The sequence below is a fragment of the Patagioenas fasciata genome, chromosome 30 (assembly GCF_037038585.1).
Source record: "Patagioenas fasciata isolate bPatFas1 chromosome 30, bPatFas1.hap1, whole genome shotgun sequence".
Classification (NCBI taxonomy): domain Eukaryota; kingdom Metazoa; phylum Chordata; class Aves; order Columbiformes; family Columbidae; genus Patagioenas; species Patagioenas fasciata.
Window position 1 is genome coordinate 497,762 of NC_092549.1, and position 22,855 is coordinate 520,616.

The following is a 22,855-nucleotide window of genomic DNA, read 5'->3' on the forward strand; positions in this document are numbered from 1 at the left end:
GACACAAAATAGTGTTAAAAAGTTCATCTATTTATTATAGATACATTAAATATTATACAAAGCTCAAACATGATCTAAAGATCAAACATTAAAATCTACTAACTCCAGACAAGAATTGGTGGGAAAACGTTTGCATATTTATTATATAAGTATTAAATATTAAATAAAGATTAAATAGAATACAAAATCAAACATTAAAATATATTAACTCCAGACACAAATTAGTGGTCAAAAGTTAATCTATTTATTATAGAAACATTCAATATGAGATAAAGATTAAATATCATATAAAGATCAAATATTATCTAGAGATCAAACACTAAAATCTACTAACTCCAGACGAGAATTGGTGGAATAAAGTTCAAGTATTTATTATATAAATATTAAATAAAGATTATGTGTTATATAAAGCTTAAATATTAATCCTAGTAACTCCAGATCAAAAAATACTGGAAAAATGTTTACGTATTTTTATAGAAACATTAAATAATATATAGAGATTAAATATGATCTAATTGGTGGGGGAAAAAAGTTCACAGATTTCTTATGTAAATAAAGATTATGTATTAAATAAAGATTATGTATGATATAAAAGCTCAAATCTTAATATATATTAACTCAAGAGAAGAATTAGTGGAAAAAAGTGACGTATTTATGATAGAGATGTTACATCCATGTAAAGATTGAATATGACATAGGGATCAAATATTAGAATATTTTAATGCCAGACAAGAATTGGTGGAAAAAAGTTCAAGTATTTATTCTATAAATATTAAATAAAGATGATGTGTTCTATAAAGCTCAGTTATTGGTATCTATTAACTCCAGAAAAAAAGGGTGGAAAAAAGTTTCTCTATTTATTTTATATGCATCTCTAGATATGTGATATAAAGCTCAAACACTATCTACAGAAGAAACATTAAAATACATTAACTCCAGACAAAAATGGGTTGAAAAAAGTTGATATACTTATCATATCAATATTAAATATTATACAAGGATCAAATATTGTATAAAGATTTAGTAATAAAATATATCAACTCCAGAAAATAATTATTGGGGAAGGTCTATGTACATAGTAAATAAATATTAAATATTAGTACATTAAATAAACATATTAAATAAATATTAAACATTAGTACATTAAATAAACATATCACATAAATATTAAATATCAGTATGTTAAATAAAAAATATTAAATAAAGCTCAAATACGAGATACAGCTAAACCATTTCAATATATTAACTCCAAGGAGAAATTAGTGGAAAAAAGTTTACGTACTTATTCTGTGAATACTGAATATTATACAAGCTAAAATATTCTATAAAGCTAAGCTATTTAAATATAGGAACTCCAAGCAGACATCAGTAGAAAAAAGATGATATAATATTGAAGGTTTCTGTAGAAGTATGGAAAGATTAAATACGATAAACACATCGAGTATTAAAATACATTAACTGCAGACAAAAACTGGAAAAAAGTTAATATACTCGTTATAGAAATATTCAATATGATACAAAGCTCAAACATTATATACAGGTCACATATTAAAATATATGAACTCCAGACTAAAACTGGGGGGAAAAAAGTTTACATACTTATAATATAAACAGTAAATCCTATCCAGAGCTCAGCCATTACAACCCATGAAGTGCGGGCTCCTCCTGTGCTGCAGCTTTTCTTCTCAGGATGCAGTCGAAGTTGCCCTGGGTGCTCATGGCGTAGAACACGTTCGCCTTGGGTGGGATCGCCAGCTCCGCAAGAGAGGGAGCAGAGCGAGCGTTCATGGGCGCCCCACTCAGCATTGGGGGTTTATTCTCACCGGCAGCTGGGACAACGTGGCGATGGCGTTTCTGACGTCGCTTCGCATGTTACTCTTGCCGGCAAAATGCAGCAGAGCTCTTCAAGCAGCAGCAGCAGCAGCAGAGTTCTGCTTCCCCACCTTTGTCCTCGGAGATGATCTGGACCAGCTCGTAATCCTCAGCCGAGCCAGACTGCAGGTTGTGCTTCTCCATGGCTCGCTGGGTGACAGCAGGAGCCTTCTCTTGGTTACTCAGCTGCAAAGAGGGAGTTGCAAGGAGTCGCTTGGTAACCAAGTCGCAGATTCTGCCAGACGCTAAAACACGCTCTTTGCGACACCTGGGGGTGGAGTTAGTTCAAGACAACAGACACCGCTCTAGAAATGCAGCAGGAAATCACAGCCTCTGCTCTCCTGAGCAACCGCTCGGAGAGGTGAGACCTTGTTCTCAGCAGCCATCGAATCCGCAGCAAGAGCTGCCCCAGCTGCTGTTTGCAGACATCCATTAATCCACAGTCTCCCCTGCTAAACACTTTCTGCGATGTCCTGCAAAGATTCTGGGCCTTGGAGCTGGGTTTGCTGGGGAAGGGGCACCTTGTGTCACAGCTCACACACCCCAGTGCTGAGCTGGACACACAACAGCCGGCGCTGGCAGAAGAGCAGGGGCAGCAAAGCCGGCACTTGCTCAGAGTGCTTCCCTTGGCATTGTTGATCAAATACAAGCTTCAATTTCAAGGCCAGAAACCTTGAGAGATGCTCTTTGCAAACCTCTCATTCATCCCCTGCTCCGCATGTTTTGATTTGTAACATTGGTCACGTTCCCTGTCAAGGAGGTCTGATCGGGGAATAGGTGTTTCCGAAACTAAAAGCACCATTCAAGTCACCTGGGGTGAAAACACCACCCACAGTAACAGCGCTTTGCTGTTCCCACCACTCACCAGGATGCTCCTGTAGATGTTGCCGCTTCTGTCCTCTTCTACGCTGGTGCGGATGACGCAGCTCTCTCCGCTCTGCTGGTTGTAGACTGGCAGGACTGGCGGCACTTCTTTTGATGGAACGGGAGTCACGGGGCCGGGGCACTTCTTGGAGCACTTGTCATCAGATGGCAGCAAGGGGGGAGACGAGATCAAACACATTCATTACCATTTAATTTCAAAGATCCAAAAGCTAAAGATGACACTCTTCAGCACAACAGCCTTAACAAGGGCTTCGGCAACCCAGTTAAGGCAGCTTAGGTCAAGAGAGCAGAGTCTGCAGGACAAAGCTCCCTGGGAACGGAACCCAGCCCAGCCCAGGCTTGGTCTGGGCAGTTCCTGGCAGGTCAAACCACAGGGCTGGTGAGCTCTGACCTCACCTGCTTCTCACTTGCTCAGCTGCTCTGCCTGCCCCAGAATTAGGCTGGGCTGATGTACATGAGCCCTCCCCCCAAAATCGCCTTTCCCAGAGCTCAGGTCCCTCCATTCCACTGCCAGCAACGCTCCAGTCAAGATCCACAGGCTTGGGCAAGCGCCTGGGGCCGCCGGCAGCGTCAGCAGCCTCGCACAGGCTGTTTGTGCTGAACACAGGGCCCGGGCCCTACCTTGTGCTGAGGCTCCTCAGCAGTGTCGGTGGGAGGGACGATGGTGACGGTGCTGTCCCCAGAGCTCCCACCTGGAGCAGGTTTGGGCTGCGCGTTGACGGGGGTGCTGAGGGCGCTCACCCCCAAGCCCAGGAACGGCCTAGGGGAGAAAAGAAAGCACAACAGAGCTGGGCTGAGCACAGCTGTCACTTGCTTCAACAATCTGACCTGCTGTTGTGTTTTCCTATCTCGAGTGGCCTATTGTTTGTGTGTGTATAGCAAATTAGACTCTATCCTTATTTGCTCTGTTTTGCTGCTGCAAATTTGAATTGAATTTATAATCCAGCACTAAAATCGTTCCTTTGTCTGACACCTTAGAGTTATTTCTGAAGTCTTTAGTCGATAACCCTCATTGCTACTTACACCAATAGAAAGAGACAACAGCAATACGTATTTCTAGCTGGCGGTGTCTCCTCGCAGCACTGCAGTGCTCTGGATCCCCAGCCAGGTTTGTCAGCTGGTGTTTGATTTATTCCAGTTCATATTCACACACCAAACCCCCTCCCCGTTGTACTCACAGGCTGAATCTCTTCACCACGCTCTTCTGAGCTCTGCCCGCTGCGGTGCTCTGGTCAGGAGCTGCTCCTTCGATTTCACGTGACAGACGGAAACTGCAGAACAGGCAATACCGTTAGTTAAATATCTCAAAGTGGCCATATTTGAGAAGCCCTGGGTCACTCCCACGTCCCAGAGGGTTCATCCCCACGAGGAGGAGCGCAGCTCTGTGCGTGTGTATTTCCACTCTCCGGGAGCAGCTCCTGGCAGCGCAGAGCTCAAGGCTGAGAGAACCTGAACCTGCCTGCGGGGGAAGAAAAGCTGCTTCGCCAGCTGGGCTGAGACCCTACCTCTCCTCATCACTTCAATGCCGCTGCCTCCTAAAGCACTGCACGAATTTCTCATCTCCTGTCACGCAATAGCTGTTACATGAGGACTGCAACAGCTTAATTTGTGCGATTACTTCAAACTCCTAAGAAAACAAATAATAAAATAGGAATTCTAATTAGAAAAATCAAGCCAGTCTCGTTAATACACTAAACACACGCAGCAACAGATCCAGGACAAACTGCCCTCGGACAGAGGAAACCCCGGCACCTTCGCTCCTACTGATCTCTGACCAACAAGGCTCAGGCTGGAAGGCAACGCTCAGCCTTGATTTCTCGGTCCCAGGTACCCGCTTCGCTCTCTGCACCTTTGACCCACAACTATTTACTGCAGCACAAGGAAGATGGTCACAGACTGCATCTTGTGGCCAGCAAAGGTCTCACGCCAGCAGGTCTGATGCGCTCCCAGCACACAGAACACGCTCGTGTAACGTGTTCCCGTGAACACCAAACGGGGGGAACGTGCCCCAGACGTAACTCCCGCGGCAGCGAGTGCCCTGCGGCTCCTCTTCCCCTGCTGCCCGCATCTAAAAGGAATTTCTCTTCCCGCGCCGCCCCGCACAGCCCGGCAGAGGTTCACAGCGTGCCGGGGACTGTTCCTTCCTCACCCTCTGAGTAACGTGAGCGGCTGTTGGATACGCCCAGCAAAGACAACAGGCCTCGCCAAGAGAACGCTCTAGCAAAGAGCGTCAGGCACTAACGATCACAGAACAGTCACCGTTCCACTTACCCTTCGCCGCTTCTCAAAATTGATCAGGCCGCCCTGTTGGAAGGACAGAGAAGGGATCAGAGGAGAAGAGCACAGGCTCGGCTGGAGTTAATCACAAACAGGATGAACAGGATGAAGTAGCGACACCAAGGGACAGGCCAGAGCTGCCCTGACCAAAGGCCTCTACAAAGACCCGTTTCCAGCTCTAGGATAAGCCACAGCACTCGTGTACCTGAGTCTATTTGTTAAATACATTCCTCTCTTTTTAAGAACTGCACTAGCACCCAGTGGAAGATGCAGGAGCAGACACAGTGTCTGCAAGGGAGGGAGGAGATTTAGGATTCCAAAAATTGCCCCAAATTACCTCGAGATAGTCCTGAAGGGCTGTGTCCAGCATGACGAGGTCAGTGAGGAAGGTACCCAGGTAAGGTACCGTGCCTTGTGTGACTCCCTGCAAACGGTCAGAGCAATGGTGGATTAATTGACTGAGAAGTCATAATTATACTAATTAGAATACTCCTGTGGAAGCAAACCAAATACAACTAGTCTGCTTCACCAAACAGCGCTCTTGTAAATGATGCTTTCACGACATCATCCTTGGTATCTCAGCCAGCGGTTCATGTCTGCGCAGAGCGGTATATAAGCCAAAGTGCTCATTCGTAACTCCTCTGCGTCAAATCTCGCTGTGCGGCACCTCTCGCCCCAGCAGAAAAGCCGGGATTTACAGACCCGTCTTCCCCAAAGCACCGCATACGGGAGCTCATTGGTCAGGAACAGGGCTGAGCTCGGCTTTGGGTGAGATCACAACCTGGCAACTCAAGCTCATTCCCCCCTTCAGCAGCAGCTCCCTGCTCGTCGCAAAGTTGTCACAGTCGGAGAAGATTTCGCAAAGCTCTTCGAACATCAGCATTGTGTCCCTGTACAGGAAAAGATTCAATGATTTAAGTTGTTTGTAAGCACTCTGAATCAGACCAGGGTACAATTTTTTTCTCAAGAATCGTTAACAGTTGGGCACAGAAAAGATAAAAGCACCAAAACACACCCAGTGACACACTGCACAGCCTTACTTTGGAACGCAGGCCCAGGTCTTCTTCAGGCGATAAACCGAGGTGGACTGCAAGGCGGAAACGATGGCCTTCAGAGACGAAAAGTTGTTCAGGATCCTACATTGCTGTGAAAGGAGCGGTTAGAAACACAGGAGCGTTAAACGTCAGCATCACCAATAGTCAGTGCTCTTCTGTCTGCCCCGTGTCCTGCTTGCTGCACATTCTCCCTGCTAAGCGGGCAGCTCTACAAATACTGAGCATCAAAAATATCACTCCCCCCTACAACCCCCCTGTCCCCTCCCAGCTCCACGGCACCCGCACAAGGAACGTTAAACAGTCGCGAATAAACGCTTTACACGTCCGATACGGATCCACTTCTCCAAGATCTTCGCTCTTGGCTGTGTCTTTAATTCTTTGCTCTCCAGGATGGTGCTGAGCACGCAGTTGGTGACGGCGTTGAACTGCGAGATGGTGGCTCTGATGCTCTGTGCCAGCTGTTTGTTCTCTTTCTTGTCCCTTCGGGACCAGATGCAGCCCAGGCAGTGGTGGGGCACAACGTTCTGGAAGAGTGTCTAGAGGGAAACAGAGGTGTCCAACTCAGCCTGGAGCGCTACTGCCCACAGCAAGAAATGCACGGTTACAGTACAAACTGCAGCTGAATCCAGTATGGTATTAAAAGGGAAATATTGGTTTTCTCTCCAGTTTAAAATATACACTTTGGTATAACTCTTTAGGCCTGACGCCCTAAAAGAACCGTCAGCTAAACTGTCCTGGAAAAATAAAAGACACCTTTCTATCACTTACATTACCAGGGGGAAAGATTTCCATATAATGATACTTTTGAAAGAGATCGATACAAATAAGCCAAATCGGAGCTCTACAGTTACAAAGTACTTCTACATCTTCAGGTGAGGTAGCCTAAGATACAGTCAAAATACGCTATTTCTGAGGGGTCAAATGCTAAACTTTGCAAAAGAGGCCACACAGTCTACATCCACACTGTATAACAAAAAGACAAACACCTTCAGAAGAACTGAAGGAAAAGCCCAATCAATGAAGCAAGTCTGGATAACCAAGCAGAGCTGCGCTCTGTGTCCCAGCAACAGAGCGGTTCTGGAACAACAGACTTACACCGATATAAGTTAAAAAACAAACAAACAAACAATGAGAAGCCCAGAACTCTTTCCCCGAGCATTTCAAGTAATACCTATGATCTACATACCGCGTCCATGTATGTCAGCTGTTCTGCCACCAGGTCTTCTTGGGACAGCGAGAATTCTCCTGGGCCGCTGATCTCCAGTTCCTCTTCCTCGTCCGGGGTGCAGGGAGAAAGGCTGTGGAACGCGTCTGGCCAGCGGGGAAAACACGAGTCAGTAAATTTACACAGAAAACAAGTAATCAAAGCAGGTATTTGGAAAATCACTACATAGAAGAACAGAACATGCAAAGGGACCTGCGTGGGGTAACGGCCTCACCGTGCTGCATATTTTAGGGAGATAGAGAAGGTCCAGAAGATTAAATGGGCAAAGAGAAGGTAGAAGAAAAAGAAATAGGGAGAACTGAGCTGTTCAGGGTCTCTTAGCTGAGAAGTGCCTTAACCCATTCACTAACCATTCTTTGGAAAGAACAAACCCACCAACCCCCCCACAACAACTCCTTATTAACACTGCAGAACTTTGATAATCTGCTTGTCAGCATTTACGCATTCTATACTCTGAAAAACAGCTGAACTGCAAAGAGACAAGACTGCAATTATACCCCCAAAATATTACGCTGAGAATGCTCTTATGTCCACGTTTCAAGGGAAGAGGAGGAGAAGGGAGAGAGACCAGTTGGAAAGTTAAAACGTGCTTTGCTAGTACTACTGATGAGGAGAGAAAGTAATGCAAAATATACGAAACCAATCGTGGCTCCAGCAGCTTCAGGACAGGCCCCCAGACGCCCTGGGCTGGACTCGGCACTAAACCAGAGCTGGATTCAGGGCTGCAGGGCTGTACAGAATTGATCAGCAGCCTTGGCTGCCGCAGCACTAAGTCTAAACCTGGGCCTTTTCTGCACACCAGTCCTACCGTTATGCGCTCCAGAGCCAACGGGGTCTGAAAAACACGCAGGTAACGTGAGAAAAATGCATGTAGTAGAACTCAGTCTGCCTACTAAGGCTGGAAGTTGATTCCAGTACTCATTCACATACCACGTGAGCTCTTACGACTTTTCGGCTCACGGCACAGGAAGCTTTGTGCCCTGGGTAAGGGGATGTGTCAGGCTTGACGCTGGGAGAACACACAGACAGCAGAGAAAGGTACTTTACCATCATTCTCCCATTCTTCTTTCTGGAACTGCTCCAGGAGGTTCTGCGCCCTCTTCTCCGGGTCAGAGCCGGGCATGTTCTTCTTCAGATAACTCAGCACCTTCTGCAGACACACGTAGTCGGGCGGCTCTCGGAAATCGTCGGCACATTGGTCGAGCCAGGCTTGTAAAATCGATGCCATCGCACTGTGAGCAAATTCAGAGAGAACACATGGGTTGTATGCAGCAGGTATTGATGCAATCGCATGGATCTGTACCTAATATAACAACAGGAACACTGAGACATTCATCCCCCACGTGAGGGCAGTATGGACACTTCTGTGAGCACAGAATTTAATTTGTTCTTTTTAGGCAAGAAATATTATTAAGATAATACTTCATAGGAAACTAAAGGCTGCTTCTTCAATTACACCTTGAGAAACCAGCGCAGTCATTCATATTTTCTCTGCGTTGTATTATTGGATGTGTTATGAGACAGCTGATACTTGGCCTTTACACAAGCTCCTTGAAGCAAACAGGGCTGTGAATTGTCAAATGAAACAACAGCTCTGCTGCCCACGTCCCGCTCCAGCACCGAACCCTGACTGGGGCTCGCTGGGCGCTGCAAAACCAAACTTACGTCCTGAGCACTGTGCTGGATCCGGGGCAATTCTGGGTTCCATGTTCTTCAGAGCCCGAGATCTCCAGGTTTCCGTATCTGAAAAAATGAGATGGCTGTTTAGAGGAACCTCTACTGAGCAACCCAAATAGCGTAATCCATATACAATTGGCATAAACATATAGATATTGGCATATTCATATACAATTGGCATGAAGACAAGGGCTTCATGCTGGACAATTCCACCGTGGCTGGGGAAGCTGCGGCAGAGATGAAGGGTTTGCACATATCCCCCGTGCACTGGTCTTTTTTTAAGGGACAAGCTGTATTGGTTTTCTTGTGTCGGTCCCAGTTTGGTTCCTTAGCGGTCAGACCACGCACACTTTCCCCACCTGGCGCTTAAGCTTTAATGAGATTTGGGATGTGGGCAACGTGCATTTACACATGGTGTGTTTACGCTGAAATCCTGAATTTTGCAGGATTCTTTTCTGTCAACGTCCCCCTGTCGTGTATAATAAATGACGGCTCAGTTTCCATTCTGTCCCGGCTCTCACCTGTCCAGGAGCAGTTCCAGGACTGTGCTGGTGGAAGCAAAGGCCCTGTACGTGGAGAGGAAGATGCTGATGTATGTGAAGTCATTATCGGCAAAGGCCCTGTACGTGGAGAGGAAGATGCTGATGTATGTGAAGTCATTATCGGCAAAGGCCCTGTACGTGGAGAGGAAGATGCTGATGTATGTGAAGTCATTATCGGCAAAGGCCCTGTACGTGGAGAGGAAGATGCTGATGTATGTGAAGTCATTATCGGCAAAGGCCCTGTACGTGGAGAGGAAGATGCTGATGTATGTGAAGTCATTATCGGCAAAGGCCGTCGGAAGCGTCTCCACCAGCTTTTCCAAAGTTCCAGCTTTCAGGGCCCTGCTGTTGCACGTCTCGTCCGGGCTGACAGTGTGTCCTGCAGGGAACTGGTCCCCTTCAGCCTACAAAGTGGAAACAAAGACAAAGCACAAAACTCAGACAGAAGCCAGAGCCCCGACAGAGCTTGCACAACGAAACACAGATTCCATTCCACCTTTTCACAGGAATAGTCCATCTCTAGTTACTAAACAATTTTGTCGGTTTGGGCTCTCCAAACACCAAATGCTGTATCAAATACTGGAGGACAATCAAGACATTTCTTATTGAAACAGCCAAGTGTTTCCAGTGCTTAAGCTGTAATCTCCTGGTTGCCTTTGAAACTGACCATTCTCTCATAACAGGGCCAACCATTCAAAAACCCCGGATGCTTTCTTAGCATCCAGAAGTTTAAGAAAGGTTTCTCAGACTTCTTGCAGCATGAAAGATCTAAGTTCCTTCACTTACTCCAACCTCTACAAGAAGATACTAAGCAAGATTTCAAGCTTCTCAGTACTTAAAGGAATTGGTAATAAAGCCCAACTCACTCAAAATGAACAAAAACAGTTGTATTCCTTTCAACACGGGTTCTATGAAACTTTCAGTTAGAGCTGCATTTCTCTCAGACACATCCACTACCAGCCAACGCTTTTCAGCTGAAAAGCCTCCAAATCACTCTACAAATGCAGCATCACTAAGAACTCTTCCCATCAGCTGGAAAATGTACAGGAGGTCAAAAATACTTTCTGCTATTTCTCCCGGTAAAAACAGGAGGCAGAGATGGGAAATCTGCCACTCAGAGTCTCTATACTACCAACCTGGACACTACACCAAAGCAAGTTCTTATATTATTGCCTTGGATCCTGAAGAAAATGTAGAAACATCGCAACATAACATGAAAGTTCTACCCACCTCCTGACCCTCTGGCTCAAACTGCCACAGCTGCACCGATTGCAATGAAGTGAGGACACTTTGATCAGCTGGGGGCTTGGCCACCATGCCAGCTTTACTTACCCCGAGCCATCTTGCTCCTTCGCTGTCAGTCTGCTGGATCTGCGCTCTTCTCAGGCTGTCGCAGTCAACAGCTCCTTCTTGTGCGTCTTCAGCTCCATCCTCAGTTGTGCTCTGCCAGGAAAAGGGCCAAGAGAAACAAATCAGAGAGAAAGGAACATGGTCCCTGCACAAGCGCAGGCTGCAGACACCAGCATGCCAGCACCAGGATCTCACAACACCTCAACAACGCTCACTTCAGTTGCCACTTTTTAGCTGCCTTCAGTTACCTGGCCCTTTTTGGGCTTTTAACTGAAAGCAGAGAGGAGCTGAGTGCACAACTTACTGCACAAGTCAATGAAAGAGGTAAGAATTAAACCAGAGAGTCCAGATCTCCTGAACCCCACCACTAACAGCCGCTGTATTAACATGCTGATACATGTTGAGGAGCAAAGCACTAGAGAATTGAAAATAGATGTAACAATTAACTTCAGAAATACATATACTGGTCCCCCTGCAACCACATAATGCTTTTTCTGCATACATACCACTTGAATAATTAAAGTTTCAGGGCTTTACTGACTACCATAGCCTTAAGCACAGCAACAACTCAATTAGAAAGGATTTGAGTGCAGTGCAACCAAATCCTGGTTTGGGGAAGCTGGGGTTTGGGGTTTTTTTGGGGGTTGCTTTTCTGGTTTTTTTTTACCTCTTTTAACTCTAAAATATCCCTAAGTCATACAGAACTGTCTGTGCACCAGTGACTTGCCTCTTGAACGCTCTGTGGAACCTCCACATCTTCCCCAGGTTGGTTCCTCACATTTTCTTCCAGGCTCTGTGGAGTCTCCACGTCTTCTTCAGTTGGCTCGCTTGGAGTCTCCTCTGTGCACTCTGCAGTCTCTGTGTCTTCCTCTATTGCCTTGCTTAGACCGTTCTCAATGCGCTCTGGAGTCTCTGCGTCTTTGTCTGATACCTTGCTTGTAGTCTCCACATCTTCCTCTCTTGTCTCGCTTAGAGTCTGCTCAATGCGCTCTGGAGTCTCCTCAACGCGCTCTGGAGGCTCCTCAGTACACTCTGGGCTCTCCACTTCTTCCTTGGTTGGCTTGGTCAGAGTCTCCTCAAGGCTGTGCAGAGACTCCACATCTTCCTCGTCTCTCTTCTGCCTGGGTGTCCTCCTCCTTGGTCTTCTCCAGCATCTCCAAAGAGACAGGTTCCGAAAGGGGAAGTTCCGAGCCTGTTAGAAAACAACGGAAAAACAGTTTTGAATTGCAGATAGCAACACATTTACTTTTAACGTCCTTGCAAAAGTACCGGGACAAGATCACATGAACCCTGAAATTCAGACACTATTACAATGCAAAAAATAGATAGGATCATAGAAACATTTTGGTTGGAAGAGACCATCGAGTGCAACCGTCAACCCACCCCTGGCACTGCCCCATGTCCCTCGGGACCTCATCTATGTGCCTTTTAAACCCCTCCAGGGATGGTGACCCCACCGCTGCCATGGGCAGCCTGTTCCAATGTCTAATAACCCTTTCACAGAATCCCAGAATCCCAGAATGTCAGGGCTTGGAAGGGACCTGGAAAGCTCATCCAGGAGCAGGAACACCCAGCTGAGGATCCACAGGAAGGTGTCCAGGCGGGTTTGAATGTCTGCAGAGAAGGAGACTCCACAACCCCCATGGGCAGCCTGGGCCAGGCTCTGCCACCCTCACCATGAAGAAGTTTCTTGTCAAATTTAAGAGGAACCTTTTGTGTCTCAGTTTGTACCCGTCACCCCTTGTCCTGTCACTGGTTGTCACTGAGAAGAGCCTGGCTCCATCCTCCTGACACTGCCCCTTTCCATATTGATCACCAGGAATGAGTCCCCCCTCAGTCTCCTCTTCTCCAGCTCCAGAGCCCCAGCTCCCTCAGCCTTTCCTCACACGGGAGATGCTCCACTCCCTCCAGCATCTTGGTGGCTGCGCTGGACTCTCTCCAGCAGTTCCCTGTCCTTCTGGAACTGAGGGGCCACAACTGGACACAATATTCCAGGTGTGGTCTCCCCAGGGCAGAGCAGAGGGGCAGGAGAACCTCTCTGACCTACTGACCACCCCCTTCTAACCCACCCCAGGTACCATTGGCCTTCCTGGCCACAAGGGCCCAGTGCTGGCTCATGGTTTTCCTTCCTCAGTGTGATATATCACACTATATTTCAAATTTAATCTCTTTTTTTTAGCCATGCCTTTTAAGAAATGAGAAAGCATTACACAAATCCCTTTTATGAAGTGAAACTACAAAAAGAACTATTACATTTTTTAGCACTAAAGGGACAATTTACCTGTGTAGGGTTTGGGGTTTTCTGGGGGGAGAGGGGGGCAGTGGGGGGAGGTGGGGTGGTCGAATTTTGTGCTCAGAAATGAAATCACTGCTTCTGAGTACAAAACAAATACCTTCTATATAACGGACAAAATGGAAATTGTTATTGCTGCATCATTAACACATCTCTTGTTTAGACATCAGAAGTGCTTTCCGTAAAAGGTGAGGTCTTGATCATATTACATTTATTCATCTGAAAGATGAATAAATGTCCCCAGGACCCCCAGGTCCCTTTCCCCTACACTGCTCTCTAACAGGTCATTCCCCAACTTACACTGGAACCTGGGGTTGTTCCTGCCCAGATGCAAGACTCTACACCTTCCCTTGTTATATTTCATCAAATTTTCCCCTGCCCAGCTCTCCAGCCTGTCCAGGTCTCTGGATGGCAGCACAGCCTCTGGTGTATCAGCCACTCCTCCCAGCTTGGTGTCACCAGCAAGCTTGCCGACAGGACACTCTAGTCCCTCATCCAAATCCTTGATGAATATATTGAATAATACAGGCCCCAGCACTGACCCCTGAGGCACTGCATGAGATCCAGGCCTCCAACTGGACGCCACCCCATTGACCACGACTCTCTGGCTTCTTCCCCTCAGCCAGTTCGCAGTCACCTCACTGCCCGCTCACCCAGACCGCACTCCCTCCCGCTTCTGGGAGGAAATGTTCCCAATAGCCAACCTGAGCCTCCCCCGCCCAACTGGAGGCCGTTTCCTCCCGTCCCGTCCCTTGTGCAGTCACCAGCTCCCTTCTCTCGCCACTCGGAGCTGCCCCCCCACCCCCGGCCCCGTGTGCCCCGCGGCCCCGGGGAGGGCGGGCGGCGGGCCCCGGGGAGGGCGGGCGGCGGGCCCCGGGGAGGGCGGGCGGCGGGCCCCGGGGAGGGCGGGCGGCGGGCCCCGGGGAGGGCGGGCGGCGGGGCCCGGCTCGCTCATACCCGTCCGCAGCAGGGCCCGCAGCCGATCCCGCACACGGCGCTGTGTCCGCGTCCGCAGGCAGGGCTGCTGCCGGCTCCGCCAGCCCCGCACTCCCGCTCTCTCTCGCACCGACCGCTCGCCCCCACGCCAACGGCGGCGACGGCTCCGCCGGCACCACGGCGACCGGACGCGGCCTCGCGGCGGCACGCGCCGCCCGCAGCCGGCCAATCGCAGCTCGCCGCCGCTCCGCGCGCGCCCCCTTGCCCCGCCCTCAGCCCGCCCGCAGTCCGAGCCCTTGCTCAGCCGGACAAGGCGCCGGGAGCGGGACAGACGGACCGAGCCGGGAGCGTGGGCATCAGACTGTGCGTGGAACACAACGTGTGCTGCGGCAGAGCCCGGGGCGAGCGCTCCCGGAGCTGCTTCACGCACACGCACCACGCGCTGGGATTTTACTCCTGGCCCTTTAAAGATTCCTAGCACAATTGCTTACATACAGTTCTGAACTAGATATTCATTCTGTGGCTTAAAGTGTTAGTTCGTTAGTAGGCTCTTACTATGTAGTTGGTTAACCCTTTAAAATGTTATTTCCCTCTATCAATAGAACTTCATAAACAAGTTTCCTAACTTTTTACATAGAACTTAACCACCTTTTCCTTTTCCAGGTTCAGAGCCCGTGCCCCATTTGGTTATATCTGTAAACATTAAACATCTTCTCAGCACGAACCACAGCTGCATTTCTCACAGTTCCCCTTTTTGCTTTTTATCCCATTGATTCGTGCTTTGACTTCAAAGTTAGCCAGCACCTGCCTAAAATCATTAATTTATACCCCGTTCCTTTTGCTGCCATTTCAGGATCGATAGGCATGGCTGAGATTTGCATGCCTTGGACTGCTGAATGTAGTAACTGAATAAAGCACGGGATCATGCATGGCACAAACAGTAAACGCAGAAATGCACATACTATCACGAACCCTATTTTCTTCCACCAGGCTACAGTTTCGAGACCAATATCCATTAGGTGGACCTGGCCACCAAGTGGGAGGAATAGAGGTACTTGACGAATTTGCCCTCAACGCTAACTGACAAGGGGTTCGTCCAACGTATTCAGTCATTTGAGACCCCCCACATATCCAGCACGAGGTGACATTTAATTCTCGGGCTGTCTTTTCCATAAGATCTATAAACAGGTTTTTCCCTGCTGTCGGTAATTGTAATCCTTTGTCTTTTTGCCTTATTTCCTCATACCAATCACTGCTGTTCTGTACCAATTTCTGTTGCTCTTGCTTTCCTTTTAATTCCTGAGTGGCACTCTTAACTAACTCCTCCTTCTACTGATCTTGCACTCCCCCTCCATCTGAATAGCCCCACTCACCACCTTGTGTAAAACAGATCCTCTGTTCTCCCCTAGGGCAGGAGGCAGAGCCTACAGCGAGTCCACCTTTCTCTAGGTTAGTTGCTACCCATCATTCCTGCCCTTGGATTTCACACTTCTCCAATTTTGTTCTACCATAACATCCAGAATTAATAGGAGCGTGATAATGTAGAACATGTTGGGTTAGTCTCCCTATTCTCACACGCTCGTAGCACTTGGTACAGGGATTGGCCAGGCTAAGTTGGGAACAATAAGTCACCACTGCCAGCAAGGGGATCAGGTCCAGGGTTCTGCACCCTCTGCCTCTCTGGCCGACCAGGCTGCAGCCGCAGCCGAGTTCGTCATCTTCTCGGCAGCAAGGGCCGTGTCCCCGCCTTTCCTGTTTTTACCGTTAGCGTGGCGACTTTTTATCGTTTCCCAACTCTTGGCCTTCACTTCCCAGGAACAACAGGAGCAACACGGAATGTGGTTTCTCTGTCTGCACTCTGTTCTCCTCATCACTGGTGGGCTCTAAATTCCCATTCACCCCTTCAGTAAATACCTCCCACCATTCTCCGCTATTCTTTTTCTATTCTTCCAGCGGCAACTGGAATCCTCAACCGAGCTCTGGTTTCCTGATCTTGTGTTCTTAGACATTTCTTATACAATCCTGTTGGTAAGTTCCCTTTGTGGATATGCTTATACCACAGTCCATTTACAACCTAAACATCAGATATAAAATGAGAATTACATATACAACTCGGTTCAACACATTTAGCTATTAAGCCATTCTCATTTTCGTTTATACTGGGCATTCACATCAATAACACTAATAGTAGTTACATCACCAATCCCGTGTCAACTTCAATTTCAGTTTGCCCGGTTCTTGAGTTACTTTCCAGGTTCTTTCTTCCATCAGGGCTCCTCTAACTCGAGAGACGCGTGTCCATCCTTTCCCTGCCCTCCCAACAGCTGTTTCTGTAGTTAACAAAACAAGAAAAGGTCCCTCCCATCATGGGGTTGGAGTTTCTTCTTTTCAGGTTTTCATTAGTGTTGCCCCCATATCTACCAGAAATTCTACTTGTTTGTTCATTTGGGTTTCTTCTTCCCAATGCGGTGAGCACCACCCAGGCTGCTCACCCAGAAGGACTAAAACTGCTTCCCAGTGCAACCCCAAACACCCTTCACTTCAGCAGGTGACCGCACTTGTGCTTTCAGCTCCTGGGCTGGTGCTGTCCGGGCTTTCCCTGCTCAGCACTGACTGTGTTTTGGGAAGGCAGGAGCCAGTGCAAACCCTTCTCCGCTGTTCTGCTCTTTTTCTGCTATTTTTCCCCTTTCCCGTGAAGCTCAGCTGCTCCATGAGTTATTGTGTTCTCCTGTGAGCGTGGGGTTTGTCCTCTGCTGTGGAGCACGAGAGCGAAGCCCCCGGAGCCCCGGCTGGTGCAGACCCCGCAGCGAGGGTGACAGACCCGGAGCCAGGAGCAGTTTCCCCAGGGTGAGGAGCAAGTGGAGCTGCTCACACCAAGGGCACAGGCAGGGTTGGTGCACGTCACCGGTTCTAAGGCTGTCACCAGAACCTGACAACCTGACAACAGTGTGCTGGCTCCCCGGGCAGTTGAAGTACAACCAGAACGCAAGAGGCAGCTTAAATTCGGGGTCGTCTTTTTGCCAGGAGCAACAAATGCCGTGATGGAGACAACGGGGAAAAGGTGGAAACTCTCAGACCGCGGTGCAGTCTCAGAGAGGAAAAGAGATGAACGAGACACTGAGGAGCGGGAAGAGTTGACGTATTTATCATAGAAACATTAAAGGTTATAGAGAGATGGAATGTTACACGAGATCAAATATTTAAATACATTCGCTCCAGACACAAAATAGTGTTAAAAAGTTCATCTATTTATTATAGATACATTAAATATTATACAAAGCTCAAACATGATCTAAAGATCAAACATTAAAATCTACTAACTCCAGACAAGAATTGGTGGGAAAACGTTTGCATATTTATTATATAAGTATTAAATATTAAATAAAGATTAAATAGAATACAAAATCAAACATTAAAATATATTAACTCCAGACACAAATTAGTGGTCAAAAGTTAATCCATTTATTATAGAAACATTCAATATTATATGAAGATTAAATATCATATAAAGATCAAATATTATCTAGAGATCAAACACTAAAATCTACTAACTCCAGACGAGAATTGGTGGAATAAAGTTCAAGTATTTATTATATAAATATTAAATAAAGATTATGTGTTATATAAAGCTTAAATATTAATCCTAGTAACTCCAGATCAAAAAATACTGGAAAAATGTTTACGTATTTTTATAGAAACATTAAATAATATATAGAGATTAAATATGATATAAAGATCAAATATTAAACTATATTAACTCCAACAAAAATTAGTTGAAAAAAGTTACGTATTTATGATAGAAATGTTACATATCTATAAAAACTAAATACTACATAAGGATCAAATATTAAAATATTTTAACGCCAGACAAGAATTGGTGGGGGAAAAAAGTTCACAGATTTCTTATGTAAATAAAGATTATGTATTAAATAAAGATTATGTATGATATAAAAGCTCAAATCTTAATATATATTAACTCAAGAGAAGAATTAGTGGAAAAAAGTGACGTATTTATGATAGAGATGTTACATCCATGTAAAGATTGAATATGACATAGGGATCAAATATTAGAATATTTTAATGCCAGACAAGAATTGGTGGAAAAAAGTTCAAGTATTTATTCTATAAATATTAAATAAAGATGATGTGTTCTATAAAGCTCAGTTATTGGTATCTATTAACTCCAGAAAAAAAGGGTGGAAAAAAGTTTCTCTATTTATTTTATATGCATCTCTAGATATGTGATATAAAGCTCAAACACTATCTACAGAAGAAACATTAAAATACATTAACTCCAGACAAAAATGGGTTGAAAAAAGTTGATATACTTATCATATCAATATTAAATATTATACAAGGATCAAATATTGTATAAAGATTTAGTAATAAAATATATCAACTCCAGAAAATAATTATTGGGGAAGGTCTATGTACATAGTAAATAAATATTAAATATTAGTACATTAAATAAACATATTAAATAAATATTAAACATTAGTACATTAAATAAACATATCACATAAATATTAAATATCAGTATGTTAAATAAAAAATATTAAATAAAGCTCAAATACGAGATACAGCTAAACCATTTAAATATATTAACTCCAAGGAGAAATTAGTGGAAAAAAGTTTACGTACTTATTCTGTGAATACTGAATATTATACAAAGCTAAAATATTCTATAAAGCTAAGCTATTTAAATATAGGAACTCCAAGCAGACATCAGTAGAAAAAAGATGATATAATATTGAAGGTTTCTGTAGAAGTATGGAAAGATTAAATACGATAAACACATCGAGTATTAAAATACATTAACTGCAGACAAAAACTGGAAAAAAGTTAATATACTCGTTATAGAAATATTCAATATGATACAAAGCTCAAACATTATATACAGGTCACATATTAAAATATATGAACTCCAGACTAAAACTGGGGGGAAAAAAGTTTACATACTTATAATATAAACAGTAAATCCTATCCAGAGCTCAGCCATTACAACCCATGAAGTGCGGGCTCCTCCTGTGCTGCAGCTTTTCTTCTCAGGATGCAGTCGAAGTTGCCCTGGGTGCTCATGGCGTAGAACACGTTCGCCTTGGGTGGGATCGCCAGCTCCGCAAGAGAGGGAGCAGAGCGAGCGTTCATGGGCGCCCCACTCAGCGTTGGGGGTTTATTCTCACCGGCAGCTGGGACAACGTGGCGATGGCGTTTCTGACGTCGCTCCGCATGTTACTCTTGCCGGCAAAATGCAGCAGAGCTCTTCAAGCAGCAGCAGCAGCAGCAGAGTTCTGCTTCCCCACCTTTGTCCTCGGAGATGATCTGGACCAGCTCGTAATCCTCAGCCGAGCCAGACTGCAGGTTGTGCTTCTCCATGGCTCGCTGGGTGACAGCAGGAGCCTTCTCTTGGTTACTCAGCTGCAAAGAGGGAGTTGCAAGGAGTCGCTTGGTAACCAAGTCGCAGATTCTGCCAGACGCTAAAACACGCTCTTTGCGACACCTGGGGGTGGAGTTAGTTCAAGACAACAGACACTGCTCTAGAAATGCAGCAGGAAATCACAGCCTCTGCTCTCCTGAGCAACCGCTCGGAGAGGTGAGACCTTGTTCTCAGCAGCCATCGAATCCGCAGCAAGAGCTGCCCCAGCTGCTGTTTGCAGACATCCATTAATCCACAGTCTCCCCTGCTAAACGCTTTCTGCGATGTCCTGCAAAGATTCTGGGCCTTGGAGCTGGGTTTGCTGGGGAAGGGGCACCTTGTGTCACAGCTCACACACCCCAGTGCTGAGCTGGACACACAACAGCCGGCGCTGGCAGAAGAGCAGGGGCAGCAAAGCCGGCACTTGCTCAGAGTGCTTCCCTTGGCATTGTTGATCAAATACAAGCTTCAATTTCAAAGCCAGAAACCTTGAGAGATGCTCTTTGCAAACCTCTCATTCATCCCCTGCTCCACATGTTTTGATTTGTAACATCGGTCACGTTCCCTGTCAAGGAGGTCTGATCGGGGAATAGGTGTTTCCGAAACTAAAAGCACCATTCAAGTCACCTGGGGTGAAAACACCACCCACAGTAACAGCGCTTTGCTGTTCCCACCGCTCCCCAGGATGCTCCTGTAGATGTTGCCGCTTCTGTCCTCTTCTACGCTGGTGCGGATGACGCAGCTCTCTCCGCTCTGCTGGTTGTAGACTGGCAGGACTGGCGGCACTTCTTTTGATGGAACGGGAGTCACGGGGCCGGGGCACTTCTTGGAGCACTTGTCATCAGATGGCAGCAAGGGGGGAGACGAGATCAAACACATTCATTACCATTGAATTTCAAAGATCCAAAAGCTAAAGATGACACTCTTCAGCACAACAGCCTTAACAAGGGCTTCGGCAACCCAGTTAAGGCAGCTTAGGTCAAGAGAGCAGAGTCTGCAGGACAAAGCTCCCTGGGAACGGAACCCAGCCCAGCCCAGGCTTGGTCTGGGCAGTTCCTGGCAGGTCAAACCACAGGGCTGGTGAGCTCTGACCTCACCTGCTTCTCACTTGCTCAGCTGCTCTGCCTGCCCCAGAATTAGGCTGGGCTGATGTACATGAGCCCTCCCCCCAAAATCGCCTTTCCCAGAGCTCAGGTCCCTCCATTCCACTGCCAGCAACGCTCCAGTCAAGATCCACAGGCTTGGGCAAGCGCCTGGGGCCGCCGGCAGCGTCAGCAGCCTCGCACAGGCTGTTTGTGCTGAACACAGGGCCCGGGCCCTACCTTGTGCTGAGGCTCCTCAGCAGTGTCGGTGGGAGGGACGATGGTGACGGTGCTGTCCCCAGAGCTCCCACCTGGAGCAGGTTTGGGCTGCGCGTTGACGGGGGTGCTGAGGGCGCTCACCCCCAAGCCCAGGAACGGCCTAGGGGAGAAAAGAAAGCACAACAGAGCTGGGCTGAGCACAGCTGTCGCTTGCTTCAACAATCTGACCTGCTGTTGTGTTTTCCTATCTCGAGTGGCCTATTGTTTGTGTGTGTATAGCAAATTAGACTCTATCCTTATTTGCTCTGTTTTGCTGCTGCAAATTTGAATTGAATTTATAATCCAGCACTAAAATCGTTCCTTTGTCTGACACCTTAGAGTTATTTCTGAAGTCTTTAGTCGATAACCCTCATGGCTACTTACACCAATAGAAAGAGACAACAGCAATACGTATTTCTAGCTGGCGGTGTCTCCTCGCAGCACTGCAGTGCTCTGGATCCCCAGCCAGGTTTGTCAGCTGGTGTTTGATTTATTCCAGTTCATATTCACACACCAAACCCCCTCCCCGTTGTACTCACAGGCTGAATCTCTTCACCACGCTCTTCTGAGCTCTGCCCGCTGCGGTGCTCTGGTCAGGAGCTGCTCCTTCGATTTCACGTGACAGACGGAAACTGCAGAACAGGCAATACCGTTAGTTAAATATCTCAAAGTGGCCATATCTGAGAAGCCCTGGGTCACTCCCACGTCCCAGAGGGTTCATCCCCACGAGGAGGAGCGCAGCTCTGTGCGTGTGTATTTCCACTCTCCGGGAGCAGCTCCTGGCAGCGCAGAGCTCAAGGCTGAGAGAACCTGAACCTGCCTGCGGGGGAAGAAAAGCTGCTTCGCCAGCTGGGCTGAGACCCTACCTCTCCTCATCACTTCAATGCCGCTGCCTCCTAAACCACTGCACGAATTTCTCATCTCCTGTCACGCAATAGCTGTTACATGAGGACTGCAACAGCTTAATTTGTGCGATTACTTCAAACTCCTAAGAAAACAAATAATAAAATAGGAATTCTAATTAGAAAAATCAAGCCAGTCTCGTTAATACACTAAACACACGCAGCAACAGATCCAGGACAAACTGCCCTCGGACAGAGGAAACCCCGGCACCTTCGCTCCTACTGATCTCTGACCAACAAGGCTCAGGCTGGAAGGCAACGCTCAGCCTTGATTTCTCGGTCCCAGGTACCCGCTTCGCTCGCTGCACCTTTGACCCACAACTATTTACTGCAGCACAAGGAAGATGGTCACAGACTGCATCTTGTGGCCAGCAAAGGTCTCACGCCAGCAGGTCTGATGCGCTCCCAGCACACAGAACACGCTCGTGTAACGTGTTCCCGTGAACACCAAACGGGGGGAACGTGCCCCAGACGTAACTCCCGCGGCAGCGAGTGCCCTGCGGCTCCTCTTCCCCTGCTGCCCGCATCTAAAAGGAATTTCTCTTCCCGCGCCGCCCCGCACAGCCCGGCAGAGGTTCACAGCGTGCCGGGGACTGCTCCTTCCTCACCCTCTGAGTAACGTGAGCGGCTGTTGGATACGCCCAGCAAAGACAACAGGCCTCGCCAAGAGAACGCTCTAGCAGAGAGCGTCAGGCACTAACGATCACAGAACAGTCACCGTTCCACTTACCCTTCGCCGCTTCTCAAAATTGATCAGGCCGCCCTGTTGGAAGGACAGAGAAGGGATCAGAGGAGAAGAGCACAGGCTCGGCTGGAGTTGATCACAAACAGGATGAACAGGATGAAGTAGCGACACCAAGGGACAGGCCAGAGCTGCCCTGACCAAAGGCCTCTACAAAGACCCGTTTCCAGCTCTAGGATAAGCCACAGCACTCGTGTACCTGAGTCTATTTGTTAAATACATTCCTCTCTTTTTAAGAACTGCACTAGCACCCAGTGGAAGATGCAGGAGCAGACACAGTGTCTGCAAGGGAGGGAGGAGATTTAGGATTCCAAAAATTGCCCCAAATTACCTCGAGATAGTC